The sequence below is a fragment of the Saccopteryx bilineata genome, chromosome 5 (genome assembly GCF_036850765.1).
Source record: "Saccopteryx bilineata isolate mSacBil1 chromosome 5, mSacBil1_pri_phased_curated, whole genome shotgun sequence".
Classification (NCBI taxonomy): Eukaryota; Metazoa; Chordata; class Mammalia; order Chiroptera; family Emballonuridae; genus Saccopteryx; species Saccopteryx bilineata.
In genome coordinates, this window is record NC_089494.1 from 116,574,845 (window position 1) to 116,587,394 (window position 12,550).

Sequence of the window (12,550 nt, forward strand, 5' to 3'; positions counted from 1 at the left end):
CAATTGTCTCTTTACCATATTATTTTTAGGGTGAAGATCGTTAGTATTGTTTAAAATGGTGTGACATCAGAATTAAGTAATTCTCTGCATATCCCCCTGCCTTCCATTTTAACACTCACCATGGAATACACACTGGAGTCTATCCAAAGAACAGAGACAGACATAAATGAGACGACGTTCCTGCCCTTGGGAGCTGCTGGCCCTGCACAACTTAATATTTAGATTTTGGGGGTTTAAAATTTTATTTATTTATTAATTTTAGAGAGATAGTAAGGGAGGGTTGGGGAGAGGGAAAACTTTCATTTGTTGTTCCACTTATTTATGTATTTATTGGTTGAGTCTTGTATGTGCCCTGAGTGGGGATCAAACTTGCAACCTTGGTGTATCAGGATGATGCTCTAACCAACTGAGCTACCCGGCCAAGGTGCCTTCCTAGGTTCCCCCCCGCTCCCGTTCATCCTTATCTTATTATAAAAAAGCACCGTTCTCTGTGTCTGGAATTTCAAACTACGGTCATGCTTATGATTCAATACTCCCAACACAGCCAAGAGGGAAGAAATGGAGTTTTCCAAAGTGGAAAGGGATGCAATGTGACAGGGCTGTGGAATGCAGCTGAAGACAGCACAGGGCTGGGGGGCTGCAGTCAGGGTAGAGGAGCTGCTGGGGATGGGCCACCTGCTGCAGGGGGAGTTTGGCTCCACTCCCTGCTAGGAGGTTTGAGTGGGGAGTAACCCTGTCAGGTGGAAGTTTGGGGGTCTGGGGAGGGGCCAGTGGTACTGATCAGGGAAACGGGCAGTAAGGCCACAGTGGGACCTCAGCTACGCATTAATTCAAATTCCGACTCATTTCCATTTGTTCTCCTTCTCCTTTTTCCCCCTTTTGTATTTCTGTCTTTGAAATCAAGTGTGTATTTTATGTTCAATTCAGATGTTAAATTTTTATCAAAAATACCTGAACTACATTTAGACTTCACAAAATTTATAATGAAAAAACAGATCCACACATCCATATTATTGCAAACACACTTAAACGGTTTTCAATAACTAAGTATCTGATTTTAAATTTAAAATTAAATAAAATTTTAAATTTGGTTCCCTAGTTGGACTAGCCATATTTGAAGTGCTCTATGGACATATGTGTGGGAACTGAATGGGCCACAGAGGTTCCAGGAAACCAGTGAGAAGGGTTTTCTTTCAACTATCTTTCATATGCTTTGATTCAAACATATGTACAGTGTGTCTGTAAAGTCATGGTGCACTTCTGACCAGTCACAGGAAAGCAACAAAAGACGACAGAAATGTGAAATCTGCACCAAATAAAAGGAAAACCCTCCCAGTTTCTGTAGGATGATGTGGCAGCATGTGCACATGCTCAGATGATGATGTAACACCATGTATACAGTGGAGCAGCCCACAGCCATGCCAGTCCAGATGTGGATGGTACAGAGGAAAGTTCAGTGTGTTCTGTGGCTCGCTAAATTTGAATCTGTGACCAAAGTGCAACGTGAATATCGGCGCGTTTATAACGAAGCGCCACCACATAGCAATAACATTACTTGGTGGGATAAGCAGTTGAAGGAAACTGGCAGTTTGGTGGAGAAACCCCGTTCTGGTAGGCCATCAGTCAGTGATGAGTCTGTAGAGGCTATACGGGATAGCTACCTAAGGAGCCCTAAAAAAATCTGTGCGCGAGCCCACATCGAACTGCACTGAATAGATATTAAACTGGGAGGGTTTTCCTTTTATTTGGTGCAGATTTCACATTTCTACCGTTTTTTGGTTGCTTTCCTATGATCAGTCAAAAGTGCACCATGACTTTACAAACACACTGTATATATATATATATATATATATTTTTTTTAATTTTTTTATTTTATTTATTCATTTTAGAGAGGAGACAGAGAGGGACAGAGAGAGACAGAGAGAGACAGAGACAGGGGGGAGGAGCTGGAAGCATCAACTCCCATATGTGCCTTGACCAGGCAAGCCCAGGGTTTCGAACCAGCGACCTCAGCATTTCCAGGTCAATGCTTTATCCACTGCGCTACCACAGGTCAGGCACTGTATATATATTTGATGTTTTAATTCATTATCTTTATTATTCTTATTGAAACTTGGCTAGGATAGTCTCTTTATTTGGTTTGTCCTCTGACACAACTTTAAATGTCATTGACAGCTGTCTTGCTTTGTGGTGAAAATATGTTTCAAGTGTGTGGACATTTTCTTCCTAAAAGCTGGAATCCTTTCTTCCTTCCTTCTTTCCTTCCTTCCTTCCTTCCTTCCTTCCTTCCTTCCTTCCTTCCTTCCTTCTTTCCTTCCTTCCTCCCTCCCTCCTTCCCTCCTTTCCCTTCCCCTCCCCTCCCCTCCCCTCCCCTCCCCTCCCCTCCCCTTCCTTCCTTCCTTCCTTCCTTCCTTCCTTCCTTCCTTCCATCCATCAAAATGAGAAGAGGGGAGATAGCGACATAGACTTCCACATGCACCCCAACCTGGGATATACCCACAACCCCTATTGGGGGCCCATACTTGAATCAACCAAGCTATCCTCAGTGCCCGGGGCCATGCTGGAACCAATCAAACCACTGGCTGCAAGGAGGGGAAGAGGGAAAGGGGAGAGAAGCAGATGGTCACTTCTCTTGTGTGCCCTGACCAGGAATTGAACCCAGGATGTTCATATGCTGGGCCAACATTGTATCCACTGAGCCAACTGGCTAGGGTGCTGACTGGCTATTTAGTCTACCAACAGCTCCTCTCAGCCATAGCCCACTCATCACTTAGGACATCATTTTATGTCCTTCAATTGTGGCCAAATTTGAGTGTCTTTTTATGAAAGTGTGGACTCCTGGAGGGCAGGGCATGGGTCTCTTACTTCCTTCTAGTGCTCCTAAGTGCTTTCTACCAAGTTTTGTAGTGAAGCCACAAAAACACACCGGGCGGGTTACCTTCCAGTCTTTCCTGTGTCTCTAGTTAGCTTTGTGTGGTGAGCTGTTTCCATAGCACCATTTCTGCCCCAATATGCTCTTCAGAATCTTGTCATTCCCCACTGAGAAGCACAGTTTATTGTTCCTCCCCTAGAACCTAGAACTTTTTGTCTCAAAGAATAGAATGCAGCCAAGTGATGCTATGTGACTTCCAGGGTTTCCTAAAAGGCAAAAGTGCTTCCTCTGGTTATTTCTCATTAAGCCTGTCCTTGGCACCCAGCTACCACCAGGCTTGAGGGAGTTCAAACTAGTCTAAGTAGAGAGACCACATGGAGAGGCTCCCCAGGCAGAAGCCATCATTGACCACCAGGCATATGAGTGAGCAAGTTTGCAGAGCTTTCCCAGCCCTGTGGTGGCACAGTGGATAATGCTGGAATGCTGAGTCCCTGGTTCAAAACCTGGGCTTGTCCTGTCAGGGCACACAGGAGAAGCAACTACTATGAATTGATGCTTCCAGCTCCTCCCCCACCCCTTCTCTCTAAAATAAATAAATTAAATCTTAAAACAAAATAGTTTGCAGAGCTTTAATGCAACATTAAGCTCCATGAAGAAAAGAGTCCCACAAATCCCCCTAATCATGATGTTACATCATTTAACACAGCAGTGGCACACAGAATGCTGCTATGGAATGGACTGGGACTTGACCAATGTCATATATTTAGTACTAGACTTGGGACCAGAAACTGGTGTCCCAAGGCTTTAAAGAAGGCTTTCTCTGCTCTACCAGTTTGACTCTGCTCCAAACCTTCTGTTGCTTTTTTCAGTGCCCAAACTTCTGACCATTTAGAGATTAAGGCACGACATTTACAGCCTCTCCTCAAACTGAAAACATTCCATCTTCAGCTCCTTCTTGCCAAAATACGTTAGGAATGGTAATGGGAGTGCCTGGATTCCAGCAGGAGTTGAGCTGGTCGGAGAAGCAAAACACAGAAAAAGGAAATATCCCAAAATGTTGATTTGTTTAAACTTCGTTACAAACGTAACAACGCAAGGAAACCAACAGAGATGATCTTGTGATGAAGTAATCAGCTTGCACTGCTAATATTCCAGTAACATGAAATGATTCCCTACATTTCCTGGGGTGGATATGAATAGGGTCACTAAAATATGGCCAAGGAGGGGAGGGAAAGTTTACTTTTTCTGTCTCCTTAGAGTCTGTGTTCTGAAAGCTCAGCAAGAATTTAAACAAATAGCCTGGAGGAATGGTGAATCTGATCATATTTAAAGAAAAAGTCCCTTTCAAATTTCACTTCCCTTTAATAAATACATTGGCTTCTGCAAATTTTGCTTTTTAAAATCTTCCCGATTCCCCCCTCCCACATCTGGTGAGCCTATTTGAAAAAACAAAATTAGCATCAAATTGCTCTAATATTGTTTTAAATATTTTTTTCTTTAGATCAAGAATAAAAAATTGTTGCTTCTCATTAAGAATGAAGGTAAGGAGAAGGGAAGGAAGGAGGGTCAGAGGTAATGGGAATTATAATGCTTCCTTTTTGATTAAAAGGGAAAACTAAATTTGAGGGAGGGTCAATGGTGTGCAGAGAGAGAACTACTGACAAAAAGGAATGACATCAGTAAAACGGGCCTGTGAAGGTCACCCCCCACAAGGGAGGGTAGAATTGGGTCTCTGAGTTTTTGGTTCCCCGGCATTCCAGACAAGATGCAACTGCAGGAATAGGGGCTGAGGAGAGATGCTCCCACCACCCTGAACTGGGTGAATCTGACCTTGGACCAGTTATTTAATTTCTTCAAGCCTCAATCTTCTCACCTGGTAAAACCAGGTGTTAGAGAACCTATTTCACAGTTTTGTAGGTTAAATAAAATAAAGGAAATAAAACACATCACTTAGCACATAGTAGCTGCTCCACAAATGTTAGGGAGAAAAAAAATTCTTCCAATGAAGTACGCTTTGGGTGAGACACTGAGTCCTGAGCGGTTGGTGGCCCCCGAGGGGTTGGGAGACCCTTTGGTCAGCTGCCCCATGCTTCTTCAAGTCAGGAAGCTCAGTTCCGGGCTGTGGTGCAGCTTGAGAGCCCAGGGCTAGTCACCTAATCTGCTTAACAAGTTATTTCACACGCACCCCCTCCCATACACACTTTGACCCGAAAATGCAGTGAGGTTTTTTCTTCCCTCTTCCTCTGTTGTAGGGTTCTGATTACTTCCATCTGGCTGCGGCAGCTCCAATGGAGTCTCTAAAAACCAAACCCCTCCCTACAAAACACACACACTAACCCTAGAAGGCTGCCTCGCTTCTCGCCAACCTGCGCTCAAATGGCTACTAGCGCCAGCCGCGGCGTGGGGCGCAGGCAGGACTCCCGGCACCTGCCCACGCTGGTGGCTGGAGAGAGCCCGCTCAGAGTAGGGGACGCCCTCCCTTCCCCTCTGCCCCAGTTTCCGCCCCGGCGCCCAAGAAGCGGGTGTTAGGAGCAGCGACCCAGGCATCTCCCGGCGGAGGGGAAGGGGGCAATGGGAAGGAGGGGGTGATTTCAGAGATTGAAAACAGAAGTCCCTGCACCTTTGCTCATCTGACTTGAGTTAGCGACCTCCCACTCATCGTGGCGCCTAAAAAAAGTGTTGGGAAATTGGCGCTGTCTTTCGTTCTCTCCTCCAACTTTCCTTGTAGGTGTGCTTTCTCTCCTCTGAGCTGGGGAGGAGCGTCCTCTGCCTCCTCCTCCCTTCTCGGTCCCCCGGGTCCCCCGTGGGGGGTGCGCGCGGGTGCGGACGCCGGGTGTGCTGCAGCTGAGCGCGCGGGGGCGCTGCGCCGTCCGGGCGGCGCCGGGATTGCGGGAGTGTCGGAGCTCGCCAGCCCAGGCAGCACGGCTCCGCGGACTTTTTTTCAAACTTCCATCAATGAGACTTCGAGAGGGAGCGGAAGGCGGCGGCGGTGGTCGCTGAGGCTGGCGAGAAGAGCTGGGGTAGCCAGAGGAGCTGGAGGAAGTGGCGCCGGCCGCGCGGCGCGCCGGAACCTCTGGGAGCTCCCCGCCTGCTGGCGGTAGGGGCAGCTCGGCCCCCGCCCGCCCGCTTCCCGGTCCTCGTTGCTGCCTGGCCCGCCCCTCCCAGACCGGACTGATCCCCGGCACACGGCAACCCGCGGCGGGTCTTGCGCCAGCCAAGTTGGGATGGGGGCTCGCAGCTATCGCCTGGCTCCCGAGAGGCCACCTGCGTGCTAGAGGTAAACTTTTGTCTCCCTCAGTAAAGTTGCATTGGCCTACTTTTGCTTGCTTTTCGTTGAGTAGTGCTCCGTTCCCCGGCGGAACCCGGGCCAGCTGGGATGCTGTACTGTCTCGGAGGGTTCCTCGGTGCGGGTATCGGGGTACCCAGTTAGGGGGGCTCGGGGGCTAGTGGGGCAGCCCCGCTTCGGGCTTTGGCCAAGGCGGGCAGGTACTTAAGAGGGGAGTTTAGGGGCTAGGAATTCGTGGCCGGGGGCCGATTTTGCTTCACCCTTCCTACCTGGGGGGAAGAGCCTCTCTTCTCCGAGTGCACAGCCGGGCTGGAACCTCGCCCCTTCTCCACTGCGCCCGAGCCCCGGGCTGTTTTTGCGGTGGGGTTGGGGGGTGGCACCGGAGGCTGGGATGTTGCGGAGCTCCGGGAGGTAGGCAGTGGGAGTGTGCCTTAGGGGAGTGTGCTGTGTGTGGAGGGGCTGCAGCCCGCCTCTTGTGAACTTCTAACTGCACTTCTCTGCGCGACGCGTAGCGGAGCGCTGCCTTTCTTTCTTCCTCGCTCCTTCCTCCCCTTCATCAGGCCGTGTCGCCCCCTCCCCCTCGGTCGGGCTCTCCGGTCTCCCTCCTCGATTTTCCCCTCCTCCTCCTTCTCCTGCCCTCCGCCCCGAGATCCGCTTGGACTTTCCGAAGGGATCCGCACGTAATGCCTCGCCGGTTCTTGGGGTACCCCCACCCTCTATTTCATCCCCGCCCCATTCATTGTCCCCCCACCCCTGGGCCAGTCTCTCAACGAGTATATTTGCTGAGGAATTTGAAAAATCCACTACTGCAACTTGATCTGTGTGTGATGGATGGGGAGAGGCGCTGAGAGAGTTGGGCGCCAATCCTATTAAGGGTTTAGGGAGGGGAGCGTTTTCCCTGGATGGGGGCGGGGGTTGGTGTAGGGAGGGGCGGAGGGAGGAGCGGGTTGTGTGTGTGTGTGTGTGTGTGTGTGTGTTCGCGCGCGCGCTCCCGCCGCATCGGGGAGCTGGAAGTCCACCCAACTAGAAGCCTTTTCAACCCTGCAGGGATTACTGTCATTTCCTAAGAAACCTGACTTTTACAGTGCGAGTAGCTGGGGATGGAGCCGCGCGCTTCACCTTGGTGACACGCGGCTGAGGTTCTCGCGGGCCTTGGGTTCCCCCCACGCCAGGGTGCTTTCCCCCACCCCTCACTCTTTTGTATGATTTTTATGTGGCTCTCAGAGTTGATTCCGGCTGGAACAGTAGACCTTTCCCTGGCATCTGGTGCGGGCCGCGGGGGTCTTATTCGCTCCTCTGCCCTTCTGCCCCCGCAGCGCGCTCGGTGCACCGCCTCCGCGCGGGCTCTGCAGCCTGGTGGCCGCGGCGGAATCCTGGGCCCCCCTCCCGCCGCCCTCGCGGGCTGTGTGAAGGTTTAATCCCAACAGCTTCAGATAAAGGAAGCAGTTGTAAAATGCTCATATGCTGTTTGCAGACGAGGCTCTGGGGGATGTTGGAGAATTTGAAAGTAAACGTTTCCCTCGCAAGCGGCATAAAATAGTGTTTAAACAAATATTGTATTGGCATGCTCAGGGGGCTCGGTGCCAAAAAGTAAAGTAAATAAACTATGAAATCCAAAATATACAGCGATGGAGAGCCAGGGAATAGGCGGGTTCGTCACAAGTTGCTGATGAAGTCTGCTCCACCTCACCTACAAGACCCTTCCCGGCCTATTCCCTTACCTTGCCTGGAAGTCCCCTACCCTCTTCCTAGTGTCCCTGCAAGGCCTCGAAGCTGCCTTGCAGTTGTTGGATTGGGAGAACATTCACTGTGTGGCTACCTAGACTGGTCTCCCATGGGAGGGGAGAAGGCATCCTGTCTAAGCTGTGAGTTTAATACTCTCTAGGCTTTTCCAACTCCTGGTCTGCCCTGGGGCAGTGATTCTGGACTGCAGGACCTAGAGCAGGCCATGCATCTTCTCCAGGGCCTCTCTCCTTCTTGGGCCTCTGATCACCCTTCTTGTTCCTCTTCATCTTTCTTGCTTTCGTTTTCCTAGACTTGCAGCACTTTCCTAGACTTTCCTTCCTTCTCCCTCCTTTGGCGGAGGGTTACAGGAAATTGTGGAGATGTTCTCACTAAGATTTAAATTCCACTCAAACTCAGACATAGGGAAAGTTGTCTCTTGCCTGAGAGTTTCAAAGTTAGTTATATTTTGTAATATTTACAGTGGTTTTGTAGTTCTCTGCTTTGAGAAATACGCTCTTCCCTTAGGTTATTATTTAGTGGTTCTGGCTGAAGATAAACTAATGTAGAAAGGTTCCGTTCTAGGAGAGGAGCCTGGGGCCTAGGATAGCCTGAACTGGCCTTTCCTTGGTCTTGCAGCCGTGAGAGGAGGCTATGGCTAGAGCAGTCTGTTTTCAAAGTCAGTAGGTGCAAATGAGAATGAGAGGGAGAGAAACAGTCCCTGACCAGGGCTGGCTTCTCAGACTAGGGTTGGGCTTACCCTAGTAAGCCACTTTTGTCAGTCTCAAGGTGGGACTGTTAGAGATGTTTTTATCTTACATGGAAATTGCTTTGAGTGGGTTTCACACGTTTCAGACTCCTTCGGCAGAGCCTCCCAGGCGGTTGGCAGACTCACAGTGACCCTGGCCATGGCCTGGAGGGAACTGTTGACTTGTCCCACCTTGAAGTGTTTGTGTGCAGGTAGACTAGGCTCTTCTGGCCACGTTGCCTTAGCCTGGAGTGCCACTCCACTTGCTCAGTGATGCTCCAGCCCACATGTGGGAGAGCACTGAACGGAGGAAGAGGTCTATTGAGTTGCCTGGTCAGAAAAAGGCTGCTGGTCAGCGGCTCATTGCCTGGCTTGGGGTGGGGGTGGGGGCTTAGCTGTGTACTGTAGCTGCCTTGTTTGCACTGAGGACTGAAAAATACACAGATACTTCATGCTTTTTGTATTCCCACAAGTGCCCTGTACACAGTGTAGCCCCTAGGGCTGGATTAGCAAGCCAGGGGATTCAGCAGGCAGGCAGACAAAATTGGATATTTGCCTAATAAACACCCTTCATCCATCAGGGTCTGGGGGGATGTCATCTCACAGATGCGAGCACTTCCATTTAAATGTGACCTGGAGGTTGTTATGTGTACTTTGAAAGCCTCTGTGACCCTTGCACACGTGGCTGGCTTGTTAAAGCTCAAAACGCCAGTCCTATGTGTGTATTCTCTTTTCCTGGCAAAAGTATGCGTTGAGCAGGGCTTCCTTTCATCTGTGTGATGCTTACTCATGAAACTGGCCTGAGGGAGGTGGAGCAAACCAGCTTTGCTTCTTTAGGTTGGCGGTGTGTGTGTGTGTGTGTGTGTGTGTGTATTTCTACCTGTGTTGTTGGGGCCTGTTTCCTGGTGCCCAAGGGCTGGACCCGGTAGACCAGGTGGACCTTGGGTGGACAGCTGCAGCTGTTCCCTCTGGGCCAGGGCCCTTTGAAAAGGAACCCCAGGGAAGTAGGTCCCTTTTCTTCTTTTCAGTAAGTGTCAAAGGCATGGACAAATGAAACACATGAAGAATACCAAAGAGAGAAACTGTATTCTTGGATTCCAGAGAATATAGAGAGGCAGATGAGGTGATTGCACCAGCAGCAGAGTACGTAGCAGTTTCAGTGAACGAGGCTCATAGCTTCTAAAGACCTCAAGAGAAGAGCTGCTGTGACTTTCCTCACTGCACATTCTGGTGTTTGGTAGTGTTCTTTGGTAAAGAGCACTGGCTTCATGGTTTTCAAATAAACACAGCACTCTAGATTCAATATTACTCATTTTCTCTGAAATTAATTTGAGTGTTTGTGGTGGAATATAAAGGATTTAAGAAAACAAATCGATCATTGTTTTTAGATTCTGACGATGACAAAAACCTCCTTACCCTTCAAAACTGTGTTGAAAGCCCTGGGAAAGTATGCTAATGATAACGGCATACTTTCTGCATGGTTAGTATCTTATTTTCTCCAGTTCCTTCATCAACAGAAGCGTCCTCAATAATCCTGTGTGTGTGTTCTGATTCTGGCTTCTTTTATACAAATGGGGGAAAGTAACTCATTTAAGATGTTACCAAAAAGAGTATATATTAAACTTTGTGATTTTGGTTTAAGTTGAATAAGTTAATGTGGTTTTTTGTGTGTGCGTGTGTGTTGTTAGGAAAACCAAGTTGCTGGGAAGAGTGTCTTAACTGAGTGCCCGGTTTCATGTATTAGCATAAGAAAAAAGTTGTAGTGCATTTACTATTGTTTTGAATGAAGGGTTTCGGCAAAGGGAAGGGAAGCTGAAAAAGGGTGATGGTCCATTGAGATTCCTTCTCAACCCCAGCTGGTCATGTGCTGAAATCTGTGATCGGATATCACTTTTATCTTGCTTTTCCATTCTCTGGCCTTTTTCACACGTTCACTTTTGTCGGCGCTTATTGATTATGTATTTTTTCTCTGCAAATCTGTGGAAAATTTAATGAACCAAAAAACAGCAGTGAAATAAAGTGGACTTTTTATTCATTAGCACAGGATTGATTTCCCCCCTTGGGCGAGGGCCCCTGGCCTCCCTGAGTGACCTGGGAGGAGGGTGGGTGGCCCTGTAGCAGGGAGACCAGCTTCCCTAGGCTGAGGCCTCACTGCTGACCAGGACTGGCTCAGCCCGGCAACTTCTGTCCCAACGGAACATTACAGCTGCGCCCCCCCCCCCCCCCCCCGCCCCGCTGTTCCCAGCCAGCTTGAGTCTTCCACACTGCAGACCCCAACCTGGTCCTCCAGGATCCTGGCTCAGTGGGCTGTGTGTGTGTTTGTGTGTGTGTGTGTGTGTGTGTATAGATGGCATCTTTGTGTTCTCCAACCATAAAGATCATTTTAGTGCCTGGGCCTTCCCTGGGACACAGTTAAGTATCTCTCTTCCTCCTGCCCTAGCTCTCAAACCTGTAATTAAGCAAAGCCCCTGGTGCGATTCTTCTTTGCTGACTTGGCTGGGTTTGGAGCTGCTTCCCTCTGTGAAACTGGGTGAACTATTGATCTTTCCAGAGGCTTCCTGGGCAGCCTGTAGAACAATTCTACTGCACATCTCTCTGTCTCTCTCCCCCTACTCCTTCTCTGTGACTCCTTTCTTTCTCTTTCCCTTCTTTCTTCCTCCTCCCCTTTCTTCTCTCTGTCCCTTTCTTTCTTCCCCATCTTTTCTTTCCTTTTATTCCTCTCCTATCCTCCCCTCCTCTGTCTCCTCTTTTTCTTTTGCATCTTTTTATTTCTCCCCCTCTCTACTTTCTCCCTCTCCCTTCTTTCCCGTCTTTTGTTTCTCTCTCAGTGTTTTTCTTTATCCCGCTTCTTCCTCAGTCACCTGCCCCACGGAGGACCGGCCCTGGGTACCTGTGGGAGGCGGGTGCCAGCTGGTGGGGACCCCCGGGGCTGCGCCCGGAAAGTTCCGTGTCCCAAGTGCCCACGTGTGCCTTGCTGCGTCCCTCCACCTGCCCGCGGGCCTGGTTTGTGGCGCCAGAACAATGGCCACATTGTCCCCGCCGCGCACCGCCCGCCTCTGGCGAGTGGCGGCAGACTGGACCTTGCTCGTGGCGATTCGGGAAGAAAGCCAGCGGGCCAGATCCAAAGCATCCCCGCGCCACCACCTTTGTCCCCATGGAGGGACCCCGGTCGCCCTCACGGCATCCCTGTTGGGAGCGGTCGTACACCCTGCACCCACCTGTGAAAGGCGCCTTTTCCAAAAAGTGCTCCCGCTGGAGAACTGCAGCTGACTCCCCTTTCCCTTCCGTGTGGTTTGCCCTCTCCCTACCCCAAGAAGGGGTTTCGAGTTTAGTTTACAATCTGCAGAATGAATTGAGAGCATGTCATCAGAGCCAGGAGAGCGAGGGGCCGCATTACCAAACTTCCCGTGGCATCAGAAACTTTTTCTTTAAGGCATCTGCGACACCGTCAGGCAGGCCTCTTTTTGCCTTGTGCCCACCCGAAAGGTAGAAGAGGAATGGTGGTCTCTTAAAATAGTGCACCCCCCCCCTGCCTTCCCATTCATTTTGACCTGTAGGGATTGGAGATCTCTTAGCGCTCTGAAGAAGAAAGATCTCTGAATGCTTAGGATGTTAAAAGAGCATCTGTCCCAGGTCCAAGCAGATGCTTAGCAATGCTTCTTTGTGTGGTGGACAATGCAATAAGTCAGCTCGACTTTTGAGCCACATTTATAAGGAACTGTAAGGGCTGCTCAAGTACACTTGTGCTAAGTTGAATTGATTGAAATTTAATGGCGGTTAGTGGTGATGAATGGTAATGATTTTCCAGAGTATCTTTGGCATACTTGACATTAATAACTGCAGTGTGTGTGTGTGTGTGTGTGTGTGTATGCGTACCGAGAGCCTGCCACACACATGAGGCGGTAGCATTATTCATCTTCCC

At 49.6% G+C, this 12,550-nt stretch overlaps 1 protein-coding gene across 1 annotated transcript in view; it reads left to right on the forward strand.

Moving 5' to 3' along the window:
* The first annotated feature begins 5,767 nt into the window (after window positions 1-5,767).
* Window positions 5,768-12,550, forward strand: part of GLI2 (GLI family zinc finger 2) — a 275,341-nt gene continuing 268,558 nt past the window's right edge. Inside the window, exon 1 of the mRNA XM_066281274.1 lies at window positions 5,768-6,149. The gene's annotated coding sequence lies outside the window, so the exon portion shown is untranslated. The remainder of the gene's footprint in view (window positions 6,150-12,550) is intronic.